Source organism: Xiphophorus hellerii, chromosome 6 (genome assembly GCF_003331165.1).
Source record: "Xiphophorus hellerii strain 12219 chromosome 6, Xiphophorus_hellerii-4.1, whole genome shotgun sequence".
NCBI classification, from domain to species: domain Eukaryota; kingdom Metazoa; phylum Chordata; class Actinopteri; order Cyprinodontiformes; family Poeciliidae; genus Xiphophorus; species Xiphophorus hellerii.
This window is the reverse complement of record NC_045677.1, coordinates 22,963,842-22,983,963: the sequence shown is the minus strand read 5'-3', so window position 1 is coordinate 22,983,963 and position 20,122 is coordinate 22,963,842. Positions and strand designations below refer to the sequence as shown.

The 20,122-nt window shown below is 37.0% G+C and overlaps 1 protein-coding gene across 14 annotated transcripts in view; it reads right to left on the bottom strand.

Annotated features, from left to right (window-relative positions):
* The window catches only part of epb41l3b (erythrocyte membrane protein band 4.1-like 3b), a 67,583-nt gene extending 50,470 nt beyond the window's left edge, over positions 1-17,113 (bottom strand). For 13 of the 14 annotated variants that reach the window (XM_032566202.1, XM_032566210.1, XM_032566205.1 and 10 more), the window contains exon 1: positions 3,687-3,817. The gene's annotated coding sequence lies outside the window, so the exon portion shown is untranslated. Of the gene's footprint in view, positions 1-3,686; positions 3,818-16,984 lie in introns of those variants that run through there. The other variant, XM_032566204.1, reaches the window with a different exon arrangement.
* Positions 17,114-20,122: the final 3,009 nt, after the last annotated feature.

Sequence of the window (20,122 nt, the reverse complement as noted above, 5' to 3'; positions counted from 1 at the left end):
ATGAATGAAGGGATGAGCAGCCAGTCAGAAGGATAGACGGGTGGATTAGACTTTTACAAAATGGAATAAGAAAAGTATCTGAATATACAAATGTTTTCCTACATACTTTTACAGAGGTTGAAAACAACAACAACAAAAAATCAGTTTTAAATCAGTTAGGACTGCAAAGGATACTTATTTTCGCTAAATGCCAGAACAACAATTTTTTAATTTATTTATTGGCCGCACAATACAAATGGTGTGGATGCCAGTAAAATAGCTAAAAAAGACATTTTATTCCCAAACCAGATGCTGAATTTAGTGACTTAAATGCTGAAACTCTTTGTGGTGGACTACGAACGCCGTGACGATAGAAAAGATGAGACGATAATCTCGGTTGATCACAGTCGAGAAATCATCGCAATATTTTCCAACAATATCCCAGTTGCATATTTTCCTACTATTGTGCAGCTATAATTTCAGAATTTATTCAATGCACAAGACTTTTATTGTCATAATCTGGATTTCGTTCACATTTCTTCCCAGGTTGAGTTAAGAGAAATGCCACCAAAGCAAAAGCCATTTATCTTTTAGAATTTAAAAAGCTTGTAAAGTCTAAAAATTGTAAGAATGTTGCATTTCTTACAACATTAGCAGAATACTGGCAACTAGAATGTATAAATTCAGCCATGTAATTAATATCTACACAATGAGTCAGATGGATGGTGGTTTATAAATCAGTCAAACTTTCATTAGGCTGCTCAGTTAAATTTCTGCTGTCGGGCTGTAAAAACCAGTCTGAAACTGGGACTGAAAAACCAACCATTAACAGTGAACCCTCACAACTGGATGCCGCTGCTCTGCAGAGGAAAATCTACCGTCTAACCAGACTGAAGAGAGCAAGTCTGACGAGATTTCAGATACATCCAGAATCATGAAGGCTGTGCAGCAAGTTGGCACAGACAGAATGTCTTGTTTGCTTTCCCACACAGTTCACGGCCTTTTAACACGTTACACGGACAAAGCTGCACATTTGCAAGCAGCTCATAAAAACTGCAGCTGCTTTTCTCCACAGCTGCAGGAACACAATGGAAGGAGAGCAAAGTATTCTCACTTAAAAAAATAAATAAATAAAGAGCAACACTGGTGATGATGTTTGTCCTACAAGTTTCAAGCAAGAATCTGAAAAGTAGCTAAACTTTGGCAACAGGTTCAATCCGATCAGCCAGACAAAGCTGCTGTGTGTAAACACCAAAAACCAACAGTCTCCTTGATTAATTAAGTTGGGAAAAAAGAGCTTATTTGGGTATTTATTCCCCAGATTTTTTGCTCTAACTGAATCCAGACATGCTAATTTGAGGCTGTGTCCAAACAGACTTGGAGTGGCACTTCTAAGAGCACATTTTCAGGGAAGACAGTCTGGTCACATGAAGGTGACTCAAAGCAGAGCGCTGTTTTCGCTGAGGAGGCCATAAATCCTGTCAGCTCACATTGCTGCGTTTACATTCTTAGCATTGCTGATTTTTGCACCGAGGCGTTTAGGGGTTCAACAGGGAGCCAATTCAAGCCGACTGCGTGTCGGAGGGAATGTGGAGGATCGCAGTCGACTCCATTCAGTCCAGCTGTTCCACTGTTTAGACAAAGAAAAAAATATTTTTGTTTCTACGCAAGATTAGAGGTATGGATTTAAACATTGATGAGAAGCCAGTAACTTCTTACAGAGGAGTTGAGAGACGCCAGAAAGCTTTACACATTTCATAAGATTAACTATGAGTAATCTGCAAATCAGCTGTGACCTCACTGCTAACACCGTCAGCTGTTATTAAGAATAAAAAGCATTTCAGGGAAGTTTAGCTCATAAGAGAAACAGAAAATAACAAGAAATCCGAGTGTTAGGGCCCCCCTAAGAAAATAAAAAAATAACAAAATTTAGAGAATAAAGTCATAAAATTTTGAAAATAAAGTCAGAAAATTACGAGACTGAAGAATAGTCATAGTATTGAGTCTAAAGTCATATGACTTTATTATTGTATTATTACAACTTTATTCACATATTTCAACTTTATCCTCGTAATACTACAACTTTATTCTCATAACATGATTTTATTTCTCGTACGAGTTTATCCTTGTAATTTAATTTTTTCATTTTGTTTTTAGCATAGCCCTAATAATACTTTGTATTAATCCTTCATGGGGTTGTGAAAAGTATTTGCACCCTGACAGCTTTCTGCTGTTTTTGTTTTGATTTTTAGCATTAAAAAGTAGAAAATGCAGTTTTAAAATAAAGATTTGCTAAAGAGAAAAGCTCTGCAAACCAACGCAGCTCCATGTGAGGAAATATAAATCACATTGTGATCATTTGCTGAATATCTAAAAATGCAAGGGATTGGCCACAGCTTCTCAGAAATTTAAATACAAATTGAGGAGCACATATTATTTCAGCTGTGTGCGTCGGTAAACTACTCTTTCAACAAAATGTTTACCTTTACAAAATTTTACCAAAATACCTGATTAATCCATTGCTAGTAATCAATGTATTAACTAGGCATGTTAGCTATTTTTACTGTAAAAATATAAATACAAAAGGAAGTAAATGTATATTGCATGTCACATATTTGTGTTTTAATACTAAAAAAGACGGATTATGGTGTTTCGTTATTGGAACCAAGAACCTCTGGACTGTTACAATGCATCTAATAGATGCTGCAGGTCTTTTATAAATCTGTTGTAGTGAGTGCACGCTTGTCCTACCATCTTTTTTACAGCAGAATGTCTTTCTTCAGTCAGAGGCTTCTTTACAGCCACTGTGACACAAACCGCTACAGGAGATCTTTGCTGCCCACAGCCATCCGCATCTACAACTACCTTAGATAATAGGGGTCACAACAACATTTAACTTCCCTTCGAGATTAATGAAATATTTTCTGAAGTGAGTTGGCGCAACCTGAGTGAATTAACCACTAAACCTCTCCAAACAAACCCCACAATATTTCCTCTCCCCCTAGATTGCTACTGCAACAGTATGTCACCGTGCATTTTAATTAAATTGTCCAGGCAGAGGCCGGGAGCTGCCGCCTGCTGCCGAGCCTTCAGGGATGGAGGGATGCTAAAAGAGGATCCAGACCGTGACATCCTGCCGCCGTGGCCACGCCTTCCGCACTGCAGATCAAAAACAGCCCAGTACGTCGCTTTAACCGGCCGTAACACACCACTTTCATCGCCCTAACTGTGTCTACATCCAACATCCTCTCGTTGCGGCTCAGCTGCCTTCCGTATTTACACGTAAATCCGCGGTTGGAGGTGCGGGAAAAGCGGCGTTTTGCCCCCCGCTGTCCGTCTCGAAACTTGAAAACGTTAGCTTACTTCGCCGAGCCAGCCTCGGACTTTCCTCAACAAAACATTGGGCGCTGCGAGCAGCTGAAAAGCACCGTGTCACCTCTCTGTTTGGCGCACGCAGCCAAACTGTGGCGTACAAACATCCACAGCCCGTGTTTTCTGAGCAGAAGAGCCGCGACCACTCGACTTTTCTCCGCCTGAATTCAGTGGAAATACTCCACATCACGCTACATCACGGGTCACCGTCCGCGGCCAGAAACAGGACATTTTTTACAAAACGACACAACGAGCCGGGAACGTCTCATAAAACCAAACAGGGAGTTTAGACATAAAAAAAACCCAGCTAATATAACAACAGAGAGGTTGGTTACCAGACGCAGCGTCCTGTTCAGCTGGTTCTGGGAGCCGCATTCATTCAGAGTGGGCTTCTGCTTCCTGACAGCGCCGCGAACTGTGCTGCAGTTCCCCTCCTCAGCAGCCTATCACACTCCTCTGTGAGGCTCACAGTGGGATTGTGGGATATCAGGACAACCAGGGCATTATGTTTGGCAGCACCACCAACAATTTGGCCACACTCTCTCCTTTTTGGCAGCTGAATTTCCATTAAATGGTGCCACATGTGTAAGGAAAGTGTTTTTGAGGGTTAAGCCGGCTGAGAAACTTCACAAATGCCCCTTCCAGCAACAAACAGCTTTTGGTGGAGGCAGTGAGATGACATGGGGGGAGACTAATTAGAAGCAATTACAATGCATAAATATCAAGATTCGATTTTGCAAAAATGGCCAATCTACACTGTTAGGGCGAATTCACACCAGTCCTGTTTAATCTGCTTTATTCATTTGCCCAAAAAGTCCAGTTTTGGGAAACTGTGAAAGTTGGGAAAGAGTGAATTGAACAAAGCCTAAAAACCTCAGTCTCCGTTTGGTTGAAGTGAACTCTGGTGCAGTTCAGATGCATATGTGAATACCAAGTGGACCAGAGACCACTCCAAAAGCAGGAAGTAGATTATCACGCAGAGCATTCTGGGTAAATACAACCTAAGCAAACTCTTAGGTTGCTTAGGTTGTAATTCTATTTCTGCGCTAGCAGAAGAAATGGATTGCGGTCGAGAATTTCTATACTTCTTTATATTAGACATGCACTTCCTTGATGGATTCTTCTTCTGTTAAATAGCAACAAGTTTGACACACTACTACTTTGACATGAACAGTTTAAAATAAGTCAGCATAGGATGCTACGTCCTAGAGCGAATGTGCACAAAGGAATAACAGCAGCTTAAGGCACATGTTTGTTACATTAATGTACTACTAAACTGCCAACATGTCTTGTTTCTTCACACTGCAATCGTCCAATCCAATAAAAAGCACCAAACAAGACTCAATAACAGAATGAGCTGCTTGGTTTTGGCAGATATGAACTGGCAAGTTTTCCATGGGCTCAACCCATAAACTCGGCTCTGCTGCTCAACCCACAGAACACAAATGTGGCCCCATTTAAGGGGAAATAAACAGGTTTCCCAATGGTCACAAATTTATTGCCAAGAAGCATTGTTGCAATAAAGAAATAATCAAAACAAACATACATTTTACTAATTTTTCTTGCTATCTATGGACATGCTGGGCAGGCTAATTTATGGCATGGGGCCTGCTGCTTCTGTGGACAAAGACAGCTCCAGTCATGTCTATTTAGGGAAATGTGATTGGGTTAGACTGATTTATGTGTGGAATGTAACAGGTCATTTCTAAAGTCAGTTATATCACTGAAGTTGGGCCTTATGAAGTAGCAGAAAAGAAATACACGCCCCTGTCCTTCTCATTTTTTTCACATTATAACCACAGACTTTGTTGTTTCCACACCCTGTCTCTGTTGTGCATCTTGTTCTTCATGATGCTGTTTGTTCTCGAATATTCTCTATGAAACCTCAGACCAGCACAGAACAGCTGGATTTTTACTGAGATTAAATTACACACAGGTGAACTCCATTTACTAATTAGGTGGCTACTGAAGGGAACTGGTTGCACTGGGTTTTATTTAGGAGTATAAAGATTAAGGGGGCTAAACACAAATGTTCCCTATACTGTTCAGATATTTATTTACAAAAACATCATTTTCTATTTGGTGCTAATACTCTACTTGGTTGTTTTTTTTAAAAATTGTGTTGGTTGATCACAAAAATCCCAATAAAAACACACAGAGGTTTGTTGTAATGTAATTAGGGTGTCCAGTTACAATAATTTGTCTGTTTTTCGACCGATAAAGAAAACTAGAGAACCAAATGGGAAATGATGTAAACTGGGATCTGGACCCCCAAACTTTCTTGCTGTGTTGTAAAAACCAAGAGACCAAACGGCCCGCCTTCAGAAACACTTGCTTGGCGTTTTGATTCCATTAAATAGTCGATACGACTCTCTGGAAACAAAATGTTGCCAACACCTAGGTGAAAATCCAATTTCACTAAACAATAGTCGGCTTTAAACAAAAGCAGGTGTGCTGCGCTCTTTTTGAATGGAAATACGGCTACATGTTTTAAAGATGGAAGGCATAACGACAAAGCCCCCTGCATCTGAAAACTAAAACAATCATCCAATTTTCTCCAATGTGATCTGTTACCATTCAAACCTGACAAACAGCTCAGTCCACTGCGTTTGACACATAACTAAACATGAAACAGAATCACCTATTACAAATGTTTAAATAGTTGTTTAAAATTCATTTTTTTATTTTCTGAGATTATTTTCTAAACTTTACATAAATCAAAAAATCTTGAGCATTGATTTGTTTTCTTGTGGCATTTTTTAAAAATTGTCTTTTTTTTTTTGCAAGAATCTAAAAACTGAGAATTTATCAATTTATAAATACAATATAATACTCTATGTTAAATCTAACTTTAGGGGGTTTATTTATTTTGTAATACAAAAATGTTCTTTTAAAGTTTGCCATAAAATATGTGTCAATGGGATTTTTCTCATTTTTCATCAGTCATTAACTTTTTAATCCTGCCCGCACATACAGTAGATATTCAATATATACATTTTTAAACTTTAACCCTTTAAAGTGAGAGCTTAACAACTAAAGTATTGGTAGATCTACAGTACATAAACTGTAATCGCAGCGCATTCAAATGCGTGTTAGTGGCACTAGAATGCTAGGGAAAGACAAAAACATAAAAATTCACCCTCCAAGTATACAGCTTGATCAAATTTTTTGCACCAACATAGCTAAGGTTATGCAAATATGAAATAAAACCACAACTGTTAAGGGATCCAGGATAGTTAGTCGTATTTATCTCATATCATGAGGTGGTTAGCGCATAAGCATGTCTGTAGGAGGAAATAAACATCTGCTGCTCTCTGTTTCGTATGACCATGTTTGTGTGGATGTAAAATCACAGAAGCGAGTTTTAATTAGAGTGTGGGCTGCTTCTTTTGAGGATTTTCGGGTCTCGCCTCCCGCCACACAGCGGGAGCCCGCTCACTCTTCTGACTTCTCCTTCATCTAATTGCTTTCATGCGCTGCAGATTATGCAGACACACCACCAGCCATGATCAGCACAGCTTAAGATATTTCACTTCTGCAGATGCAAATTCCTTGAACAGTGACAGGGACCCGGGTTTGCTTTGCCGAAAGGCTTAGTGTAATAACAAACGCAGCGAATCCACTATTCTGCAGCCTCTTATTATGTGTAGCAGGGCTGGAGCATCCAGCTCAACCACAACAACGAAGTTTCAGATCGTACACAGAGGAAAAAACACAGAAGTTATAGGTGTACGAAAAGCAAGTTCAGCTGCTTAAACAGCTATGAAGGCAGAATTTCATATCTGGAGCTTCAACAATAAGTGCAATTTTCTTTTGTTCAGACAGGAGATACCTGTGGGAGGCTGTCGAAATGATACCAGACTGTAATAACTGACTGAGCTTTCATCCTATAATATAATATGATACACTTATTAGCCACTTTAAGGCTGGGAGTATGTACCGTAAGTGCTTTGAATGGTATTCATACCTTGTGATTTAACAAAATTACCACAAAATATATTATATCAAACTTTTATGCTGTAAGCAGACACAAAATAGTGGAAATTGTAATATAAAGAGATACAAGACCTTCAAAATTTCTTTTACTAATAAAAATTAGATTATTTTGATGTGTGTTAGTTTTCTGTCCCCTTGTCATGAGACCCCAAAATAAAATCCAGCATGCAAATTGACTTGCAAACCCAGACTGTGCTTGAAACCAGACGAAACTAGGAAGCTTTATGCAAAAAAACAGAACATGGGTTTAAAAAGGGACGCCAATACATGTGTAGGACGCAGTCTGCAAGCGTCCAGATAACCATCAACCTAATTTAATCAAACAGATTAAATTCGTTTGCCTCACCTTCAATCTCAGTTTCATCTTCCTACATTTGATTTACTCCCAATATATTTTGAGCCTCTGAGCAACAAAACCCACTTCACTGGCCTTTCCCTTTAAATTTCAAGACATTTGCAACATCTGAAGGCAGCAGAATCAGAAATCTTCTTAAACATATATATATATATATTTTCAATTGAGAAAAAAATGTATCTACCTGTTTTGTCAGAAATGTTTTAGTTTGTCAAAGTTACTTTAACTTTATGAGCCAGAAACACTGAAAAAACAGCCTTGGGGAAGATAATGTTGGTTCAAAATGTTGAAGCAGAACATTACTCCTTGTCACATGAGCTTAAAATAAAAAAAGCAACATAAAAACAGACGTTAGTTGCTGCATCACAAACAAAACATTACACCAAGTTCAGCCAAAAACAGGGTGATATAAGATGCCTGTAACTCAATGATCAGTTTTCAAAAACTCTGATGTGTCTATTTGCTAACATACGAGTCTCTATGAACCGTGAGTCAGCCATAACTAACAGCAGCAAATTTATCATGGCTAACAAATTAATTTAATTTATTAAATGTTAATTATATCCGGCCATGCTTGCTCTCTACCTCAGAGGTAAACGCTGTCAACTGAACTGAAAGCATTAATAATTTAATGTGTGCTTTAAACATGATATAAACGTCCTTCTCACATGTTTCGTGTGAGCAACTATAATAAATATTTTTTTAAAGTATGCTAAAGTTAGTAAAAACTAAAACTATTTTGCACTACCAAAGTTTGCACTAAATAGAGTCCTTAATTACACATAATGAAGGAAGCATTATTTAAGGACCTAATTACAAGTCCTTAAAAATTGCTTTTTTAAAATCAAAAATCAATATTTCTTTTGGTTTTATGATGATAACAATAATTTCTATCTAGATTTTGTGTAAGCTAGAATGTTATCTTATCATCCAACTATACAGACTTTGATGCAGTTAAATTTAAAAATTTTTAGAGCAAGTAAACCAGCAATTTTATGCAGATTCAATGCAGCATAAAAAACAAAAACAATAAAATGTTCTGGATTTAAAATGTGCTGTTATATGTTTTATTTCCCCCCACATCATCAGGGTGTCTCTGATATTCTGTGGCTTTAGATGCTAAATGTTGAGGCTCTATAGCAGTCATCATTGGTTAGGTTTACTCTCTAAAGCATAGTTCAAATTACTCACGCTATCCAGGACTGTTACATTATTCTCATATTAATCACCACGGCCAAACAGATGGCAAAGAGAAGAAGCTCTCAGATGGTTATGCGCTGCGTTGACTTAAAGCTGGACATCTCAAATTTTCTAATTTAATCACAAGTTCTGATTACATATCAGTTTGTAGCGTTCCACTCTAATTAAATGCCTTCATTTTATTTTCTGTAATTAATTAATGTTAATGTCTTAACCCTAAAAAACATATTTAAATGTCAATATACTTTAGCTCCAGTCATCTCACGATATAAATTAAATTTAAATATCTTGATTTGACTGAAACTGTTTGTAAGAACATCTATCAGTATTACTATCACAGATTCAGTTAAAAAGCATTTCCTTCTCATCTGAAGCAAGAAGAAGGAAATCAAAGAGACTGCTAGTGCTAATCTAAAACTAAAACAAATGCCAGGGTTTATAATTGCAATTTTTATATTTTATTTTCTTATAATAAGAATCGCACACCTTTCGGGTAGCTTATTTTTTTGCTAATGCAACTTTCACTCCCAAATATCTTGCAAGGTGATAAATCATCTAATGAAACTTTAATTAGGCTGATAACTGGACAGATAGCTGATGGCCAAAGAGAAATGTTTGCTATATTTCTACTCTGAGATTGTGTCTTCTTCCTGTTGGGCATCTCTCTCTGTGAGATAAGTGTACATGGACGTTTATGACACGTCCCGGCCTGCAGCACAGAGCTTGTTCAGCAGAATGATTAATTCCACACGAGACAGACAGCATGTGATCTCTGGACTCTCCTTAGCTTATGCGGTTGCTTATGTCTTCACTTTTTTCTGCTGCGTACAAAAGGCAGAAGTCATCTGTACCATGCAACGCTTACCCCAAAGGTTTTGAAACCTCGTATTTTCCAAAAACATATACATGGTGCCCTGGTTAAAGATTTATTAAACAAGCAAACTCAGCAGATAAATCAATTATAATTTGTTAGATATACGAGGTATTTAGCTGAGAAAGACATTTTTACTCTTTAGTTTCTGTAAACTTGTGGAAATGGGCAACGATGGGTAACCTTCTGAACCTCATTAGGGTAATCTAATTTCCAAAGCAGCGGACATGAGCCTTCAGCTGGCACCTGGTTAAAACATAATTATATGGAAGCGTGTTTCTGACAGTGTCAAACAAATAACCCGTATGATCTAATTTTGAGGAACAGAAATATGCAGGCCAGCATTTCCTGCTCATCCCTGGAGACTTTGTGAGGGTTATTCCAACTGTATATTCAATTAAATCCTAACACAAAATAATACTAGATGGCTCTCAGACAGAGCTACAGCCTTAAAGGAAAATGTCAATGCATTTATAGGTCCGTTTTCAAGCTGTGAATAGTAACACTAATAGTTAGGACTGATTTGTTTTGCTGCTAAATCCCACTTTGAAGTCTTCTGGCTTCAGTTCCCAGTAAAAGACCATTATCCCCCACTGTCCAGCTTCCAAAAGGCTGCGGGTCAGCCCATATGCAGGAGAAATTAGAGCCTTATTTCAGTGCCTCTAGCTGGGCCAAAGCTCCAAAATCAACCCCCAACCTCGACAACACTGTCATCCAATCATAACTCACATTAGACGAGTCTTTCCAGCATTTCTACCCTTTTGCCCAAAGCGAAGGTCACATTCAGAGCTGCAGATGAATTCAGATTAGTTACAGACACTCCCTGCTCACGTTCAACAGATAGGAGGCATATCTTATCAGGAGCAATCAGAAATATGCTGTGCATTTGTAACCTTTGGAAAGTTGAAAGGTCATTATTTTCTCATTTACAATAAAATGGAAAGGGAGAAAATTTCTAGAAGCATAAGCACAAGCATTTAGGGTTGAAACACTTGATCGAATTGATCATGATTAATTAATCGACTATTGAAATAATCAACTAATTTAGTAATCAATTAATCATTAACCGAAGTGTACAGACCCCCCAAAAAGGCCACTTGCTAAACTAACTCAGATCAGTAATTAGGAAAAAACTACAAAAAAAATCCAACATTTTGCATTTAAGATAAAAAAAACAACAAAAAAAACAACATTTAATTGCTTTCCAGGCAATAAAATGTTTATTTTCTTATTCAGAAAAGTAATGGAATTATTTGCTTATTTGCATATTTAAAGCTTTTTTAATATTGTGCAATAAAAGTTAACGTGGTAAAACAAAAAAATTTGCAGTGCCAATTTTTAAAATCCGATTAATCGTCAGAATAATCGTTAGAATAATTGATTACAAAATAGTCATTAGTTGCAGCTCAACAAGCCTTCTTTATTAGCAAAATGTGTATAAATTATGATATGAACCAAGTATCTCCATCAAACATGAAAATAACACATGTGTGGTAATCTGAGATTATGAGCTACTACCATCCAGTTTTGTTGAAAAGACAAATAAATAAATGCTACTGTGTTCAGTCTAACCAGTGAAAAAATAAAAGGCTATATGAAGATGTTTACTGATGTTTATGTGAATGGGGTTGAATCTCAACTAAGAGTAGCACTACTTCAACATATTTTTACTAAAGTAAAGGTAAAAAGTAGCAAAAATTACTCAAGTAAGAGTAAAAATGTAATTGGTAAAAACATCTTCTTAAATACTGATCAAACATTGTCATCAAACCAACAGGAAGTGAGTGAAAATCTGAATTATTCAACAATTGCTGCACAACATCCCATCTGAGGACGGAAATTAAACTCCGCCTCTCGTCTATAATCGCCACGTCAAGATGCTCTCACTCACCGTCGCTTTACAGCTGCAGCTTTATTGGGATGAATCGGCTCAGCGCCGCTTTCAAGTGATCCAACAACGGTGGGAGATAAGAATCCTTCCAACAAGCTTATCAGTTCACTCAGCGAGATTGAGTCATAGACGTTATCTGCTCAGGCCAACCGAGACAACAGGAACCGGAGACAATGACCAGAGACAATGACCAGAGCCGGCTTCATTTGGCATTTAGTGTGCAGAAAAAATATTAAATTTATTGAAACATTGGAGGAAGCAAGGAGACGGGAAAGGAGATAAATAAATACAGGTGGGATACCAGGAAGGAATGAAAAAATAAAGAAGGGAAGGGAAGACAAAGACAGAAATAATAAGGTAAGGTGAAAGAAAGGAATGGAGGAAGGAAGGAAGCAAAGATGGAAAAAAGGAAGGAAGAACAGAAAGAAAAGGAAGACAAAGAGAAAGAAGGAAAGGAATGGAGGAAGGAAAGAAGAAAAGGCAAAAATGAAGGATGAAAGAAAGGAAGGAAGATGGGATAGCAGGTAGGAAGGAATGAGGCAGAAAGAAAATAAAGTTAGAAAGGAAATGATGGAACAAAGAAGGAAAGGATGGAGGAAGAGAAGCAAAGAAGGAAAAAAGACAGGAAGAAAAAAGATAGGAAGAAGGAATGAGAAAAAAGGAAGGATTGAAGAAAGAAAGGAAAGTAGGGAAGGAAGTACAGAAAGAACAAAGAAAGAAATGAAGGAAGGAAACAAGAAAGAAAGAAAGGAAGGAGGGAGCAAAGGAAGGCACTGAAGGAAGGGAAAAAGGAGCGAAGGAAAGAAATTAATGACAGAAAAAAGGAGGGAGGAAAAGAAGGAATGAAATGAGGTAGGGAAGAATAGAAGAAAGGACAGAAAGAAGAGAGTTGGAATAAAAGGATGAAAAAAGAAGAAAACAAAAAGAAAGGATGAAAGATGGAAGAAAGAACCTGAGGAAGGAAAGAAAGGATACAAGGGAAGTAAAAAGGAAACATGAAGGATGTAAAGAGAAGAAATACAGAAAGAGGGAAATAAGGACAGACTGACAAGAAGAAGGAAAAAACACAGAGTAAAAGGAAGACAAGAAACAAAATGAAGAGGAAGGATGAGAGAAGAAATAAAAACAAGAAAGGAGAGAGGGGGAAGGACAAAAGGAAGGATATACTAGTTATACAATATATTGCAAATCTCAGACTTTTCCAGTCTATGTTTTTAATTGAATGAAACTGAATTAAAGGTCAGAGACATGTAGCCACTTCTTTCCTTATTTATCCCAAAATAAATGAAAATATGCCACAGTTAAAGCATCAAATACGAGCCTTTTGACATTCAAGATGCCAGAAAGGAGAATTTCTCTCAACATAATGATATTTAAGCAGGATTTAAAAAGGTCAGTATGTATCTACATGCATTTGATTCAGTCTAATTGGATTATATTTGGCATGCTTTGCTTTCTGCAGCCAGCATTTAGTGAATCAGTCCTGTAAGTCACACCCCTAAAGAGCAGCAGCAGCAGCAATAAGAGCCTCTTTTCCTGGAAAATGTCTGATCCATTGACCAGGAACTAACCTGAAGCTGCAGCAATTACATCACTTTCCAAGGCAGATATTAAGAAACAAGTGGACGAATCTTCCTTGCAATGAAATTAAATGCTTTTGTTTTCCTTTTTAAATGTGCATGAAGTGCAAATCGTCTTACCCAAAGTAAAACATCCAATCTAAAAGCATGTTTCAGTTTAACAAAATATTAAAGGAGCTAAAAGGACGATCTCCAGCAGACCTACGCCTTTAACTGCTCAAACTGCGATGTTTTTCATTACCTGGTTGGTCCTATAGATATATGCTTCATTCCCCTTTCAGTCTGAATTGGGGAATTCCCGGCTGCTCAACCATAATTACAGCCTTCCTGTGTTGCATTGGCCCAGCTTGGAAAAACCAGGACCAGAAACATGGTCACCCGCAACATCTTTCACGTTAAAAAAGCAAGAATGACATAATTTACAGCCAAGGAATAAGCTTACAAAATGGCATATTTTCAGTTTTAGTTTGCAGAGCAGCATTACTATAAGTTTAACTCTGACTTTATGCAGAAAAGACAACATTTTGTAACTTTTTGTTTTCAGAGAGCACCAATCTACAATGAAGTATTAGGGCCATACTAAGAAAAACAATCAAAAAATAAAAATACAAGAATAAAATTGTTCAAGGATAAAGTCAATATTACAAGAATAAATTCAAAATATCACGAGAATGAAGTCAGAATATTTCGTCTATTCTAGTAATACTACGACTTCATTCTTGTACGACTTTATTCTTGTAATTTTATGACTTTATTCTCGTAGCGTTTTATTATTTCTTATTATTAGCGTGGCCCTAATACTCCATCGTAAACATCTTTAAAAGGGTCAATCCCATTGTTTTCTTGCTAAAACAATGAGGGATGAATGTGGCTTTGCTTTCAAAAAATGGAACTGAAACTTTGGGGTTTTATAGTCCAAAAATAGTTTAAGCATCTGTGTCTTAACTTTGCTACATCTGCTTGTTTATATCGCAGCAGAGATAGTTCTAAAATATCATTTTATGACACTAGCTCTTATTAAATTCACCAAGAAGTAATAAGAAAAAAACTACAGTGCTTCACAGAAATGTAGAGGAGAACTAACACGGTAGAGCTAGGCAATAAATCAATAACTATATATTGCAATAGACACACGATCAATGTCAATAGATAATTCATTTCACTGAACTCTGATGCAGAACTGCACAGCAGAGGAAAGGCTTTAGCTGCTCAACCTCACAGCCAGCTAAGCAAGGCAGATGGCATCAACTAACTTACTCTTTCTTTGGTTACCTAGCAACTCACTCGCTCTTTGGTTACCTAGCAACAACCCGCTGAGTAACTGACGCAGCAGCAGTTTAAGGTTTTGCCACGAAGCTGCTTAAAAATAAAAATCAACGGCATGGAGTGAAGTACAACAGCTCAAGAGGAAATTGTGAATAAAAAAGGAAAAGTCACGTCACTAGTTTAGCAGAATTTCCGACATTTAAAACAAAAACCTAATCAATAATTATCAATATAGACTGATGCACTACAAAAACGGAAAATCTTACCAAGTGGTTTTGGTTTAGTTCCCACTAAAAATGTCTTAGTGCCCTTGAAAAAGACAAAAACTAACTTCCAAGAAACTTTTCAGCAAGAAATAGGAGCTTGTTTTAAGTCAATAATTCCTTAGTATTATTTTTAAGAAGTACTATTTCAAATGGCAGATGATTTCACCCATAACAAGACACTTTTACCATATTATACAATAGTATGCTTTAATAACATACAATATCCAACCAGAGGACCAATAGAATTGTTTAGATCTAAGCATTTATGGGTTTCAATGGCCCAGTCAAAGTCTAGACCTAAATCTGTGCCAAGACTTGATGCAAACTGTAAAAAACAAACAAAAAAAAAAGATCTAACCCAGCAAACATTCCTCTCCCTCACAGGGAATCTCCATAAGGAACATTTTGCACATGAACTCTGCACAGTAATTCACAATCTATAGTTACCAGTTCAAGGTTGTACAAAACATCAAGTGAGACATGAACTGAGGACGAGACATTCTCCTGATTAGCTGGATGGAACAAACATGCGTCTTGTTTATGGTACAGCCAAGATGTCAGACAGTTATCTCCAGCTATGAATTTTTTAACTGGTATTAATGCAGCGAGCACAGGCAAGGAGAAGAGATTACATTTATTATTTCTGTGAATCCTCAGGACAAATGTCAGTCCTGCTCACATGTGGACTCATTGGTACATTTATTGGACTTTGGAAGCTGGCAGAGTAAAGTCCAGGGTTCTCTGCATAAGTCTATCTATAATCTAGCATACAAGGAGCTGACTTTACATGCACAATTTCCTCAAAGACTACAAATGCTACCAGCTACCAGTGGTCCATGCAAACAGCCAAGACTGCACATGCTGCCACCAACCAGACAACACTTCAAGTCTCACGGACTTTGGCCCAGTTTTATCTCCCCGGTTCTCCACATTCTCTATCGTGATTCAACCTCGTTGACCTGGTGAAACTGTTTTTGACTGAGAAACAAACAAGCCGCCTGAAACTTCAGACTCTTTGAAAGAGGATAGTAAAGATACTTTCCAGAGTACAGTGCTAGAGATTTGCCCACTTTTCCTCTGGTTTTGTCACACTAATGTTTCAACATTTTTATTTTAAACAGAAATGACAGAGAAATGAAGTAAAATATGTTTTAAAATGATAATTTTATTTGATTTGGGGAGAAACAAAACTATCCAGGCCCTAGAACTGACCTTGTTAGGCTTCACTGGAAGAATCTTCTATATAACAGTGTAGTAATTTTCACCCACTCATCTTTGAGAATTGTTTAATACCATCCCAAAGGGGCATTTTTTGAACATAAACAGACAATTTAAAATTATTGGGGTCCCAAAGCCATTAAAATTGCTTCATAAACTTTTCCAATGTGACTGGGTCCCTTTTCGTCTACTTCCTGTTGCCAGACAGGTCCTATATTTACAGGGTGGTTACTTTCTCACAAAGGGACAGTTGTTTTTATTTAATAACTGAGATTATTATTTGAAAACTGCATTTTGTATTCATTCGAATTTGTTTGTAAGAATAACAGAAGAGAAATGGTCACACTGCGACCGAGCATACCCAAAGTGAGTTAAGCTGATTTTCTAAAAAGGTCTGGCCTTCGAAATGAAGAACCTTCCCTTCTCTGATCCATTTACATTTCTATTCTTAGTCAACTTCAAAAAGGAAGCCCACGCTGTGACAACTTCCCATTTCCGAACTGCCTGCATGTGCCCAGCACAGATTTTTATTTAAATCAGGTGACAGTGTGTGTGTATCAATGAAGCCAAGGTTAAGTGCTTTCTCAGCAGTTATAAAAAGAAGAGTTAAGAAACCTCCTTAGAGAAGAAAACAGCTGATAAAGGCGAATGGACGTGACAATCAGCACTTTTAAGGAGCCTGCAACGTGTCATGGACTTTAATAGTCCAGGGATTTGCTTGGTTTTTTATCACAGTCAGCATATTTTATACTTTTAATTATCAATTAAGTTATCTTCTTCAGATTCAGATTGCTGCCACAACAAATGTTTGTTTTTTTAAATATATATATCTAGAGTCATTAAATGCTAAATAAGAAGTTGAATAAAAAGTGACAGTTACCTCACACATGCTTAGTGCTGACTGACAAGAGACATTAACGTGTTTTTAACTGATGTCTGGATTGCGTGACGTTTTGCGTGAAACATTTGTGAATGGACACTTGCTCTCACCGTTTCACATTCCGTGGCACCAGGAAAACAGCAGCCCCGTCACGGTGCGTGGGGAAAGCCCGGTGGTTTGCAGCGGGAGGACAAAGACGAATCCACATGTTAATAACTATGATCCACAACGCTGTCTTAACCGTTTATGCGAAACTGAAACTCGGAACTCAACACTTTACCTGAGTCTTGAGAGGGGCAAGAAGCGAAATCCCCCTGATAATAAACAAGCAGCTGTCACACAGCGGCGTCACCGACCGGAGGGAATGGGAATCCCGGTGTGGGGCTCGACCGAGTCCGGGTGCAAAGGACCGGACACCTGTAAGCGCTCAGTTTTGGTAAACCTCCCCCAAAGAAGGAGTGAGTTAACCCCGCCCCTCGAGCTTGAAACGCCGGACCTTGTAAACACCCACGTTAGCAACGGACTCTTACGTCATGTTCCGCGCAGTGCCCCCTGCTGGCGGCCGGCAGCAGCAGCAGTGTGCTTGATGTAGAGCCGAATGTCACATGACCACTAGGGGGCCGCATCAGGCTGGAGCCACACTTTAAGTTTGGAAACTAAAATAAGCTTAAAGATGAATATTTGAAAGCTTCTTGTGAATATTTATCTCACTTAGCCTGTTTACATCACCGTAACAGTTACTTCATATACATAGATAAGCAGAATTTATTGTCATTCAACTGTACATTTAAAATGAGTGAAATTCAAACCACATAACAGAAACCATTTTTTAATTTGAAGAATATTTTGTCATTTACTATTAGCTGTATTTTTGCAAAACTTTTGGAAAGGAGGTGTAAAGCTGTAAATATGTTCAATTCTCTTGCCTTTAATTTTTTCAATTAAAGGCAATAAGAAATCATAGTTAAGCAGTTCTTTTGAATGTTTTTATGCAACATCTGCGCAGGATATTTTCAACAGAAGGAAATTAATTACTTTTATAAGTAATTTAATGTTTAATATCTTCAAACTATGTGTTTTATATTTCTAGGTTAGATACCAAGCTGTCATTTTTTCCATATTTCTGGAAAGATCAAATAAAATAAAGATTTTTATAATTTTTTCAGTTTTCAGCATTTTTTTGTATGTCTATCAAGAAGTTCCATATTCACTCGTTTGCTTTGTCTGTAAAAATCTGGAGACATTTATATTTATAGCTTTCTTCTGATTAATGCTCCCCTTGCCTGCAATTTAGATTTATTTGTTGGAAAATCTGGGAAACAATCTATCATTCTTTTAACCTCTTCACAATTATGTATGATTTTATGCTGGTCTTTCACATAAAAATCCCAATAAAATAGTTTTATAAGTAAGTAACAAGTATAATAAGTTTGTGGTTATGTGGTAAAATATTATCATCTCTTTAAACTAATGGCCTAAGTGTTTTTTTTCTGCCAAATGTGATTTTAGCAACAAACAAAAAAAAAAACACATAAAAAAAATCAACACCTTCCCCCCCTCCCAAAAAATGAAATAAGCAAAAAAAAAAAAAAAACACTTTTGGCAAAACATGACTTAGGCCATTATTTTAGAAAGGTGATGATATGAAAAAGTTTAGGTACTTTTGTTTAATTTCAGAACTAATACTCTTAATCTGAATGGTGGCATAATTTGCTCAAATTGTGCTCTAATAGATGTTTCTGTGGAATATTTTATGAGTCATATCCATAATCACTCTTCACTTTTTTTACAAGTCAAAAAATATGTCCACTCATTTTATTTAAAGCCACCATATTAGAGGGTTTTTGATTTAACAAAATATGTTTTCGTTTCCTTGGTTCAATTTTGCTTGTATTTCTGGATGCAGTTCAGAACACTACCTTCAATGACAATGGCTCTCAGATGTCCTTCTTAGGTCATTCTTTGATTTTCCTCTCCAGCACTACCTTTGTTTATAACCCAATGATAACAGCTACTTAGCAACGGTTTTATCCAAGTCCTCAGCTTCCAATGAGATTTTCTGCCCTTCTGAGCGTTTTAATAGCATTGTGTAACCTCCAGTGTGGAGATCTACAGAACTGACTCAAAACAAAAAAACACAAATGGTATAAAAGAAAACATATGAACCCTTTCTCAACTTGTAAAAAGATTCAATCCCTCAGGAATGATCCTTTTATAGAAATAAGTTGTTGCCGGCTAACTGTCTTACAGTAGCTGTAAAAGTAGGTATCTTTTTCTTTTTCTTTCTAGGTATCTTTTCTTGGTCTTCTCAAAAAAATCCAAACAGAAATATATATTGCACCAAAACAAAAAAGGTGCTACTATGAACATTTGACATCAAAAGGAAAAAAGACTGCATAATTTAATTTAAAAATGCCAATATTTGTTCATATTAAATGCCTTGTAAACTATTTAAATAATTCAGCTGAACAATTAACAGAGCTGAATGAACAGAGACATCCTCTGAAGTGCCATCAGTGGCCAACTGATATATTAGGACATTTTTATTTTCTTTGGTTACCAACCATCTGAATCAGCAGACAGTTTGCTGATCTGTTTGTTTCTGCTAAAGACAACAAAAACATATTACTTATTTTACTCAGAAAGTACTATCATGACTGTATTTTCACTGTGCTTGATGAATCAGCTCTATTTATACAACTTATACATTTTAAAAAGCCTGTTGCCAATTAACCACAAGTTCCAGTTATGTAACAGTAATCCCAAAACAAGGCTACTATACATAAACAACAGTAAAGACAGTAAATATAAAACTTATTATGTATGTTTTTGGTAAATAAATGGTAGGAGGTGTAACTCACCTGTAGTAACAAAGAGTTGCTAATTTAAAGGGACTCCAAGTGGACTCAGCAATAGCATATTTTAGCATGTAGCCTACAGAACAGTTAGCATACCAACATATTTGGAGTAGCAATGTGTCGTGAAAACCACAAAAACAAGCTGTTATATGAAAATCTGTGTAGTTAGCATAGGAAGATGCTAACTTTTGTTGCTATGTTTACTACACATGAGATATGACACTTTTTATAGCCTTGTGAGTCTCTCAAGATAAGTTAGCATAGCAACATCAGTTCAAGGAACTACAAAACAAGTAATAGCTGTACTTTAGAAAACTATAAAGGTGCAAATCTACTTATTCTCTACAGTTAGCATATTAACATGAGTTAGCGTAGAGGCACTAGTTGAGA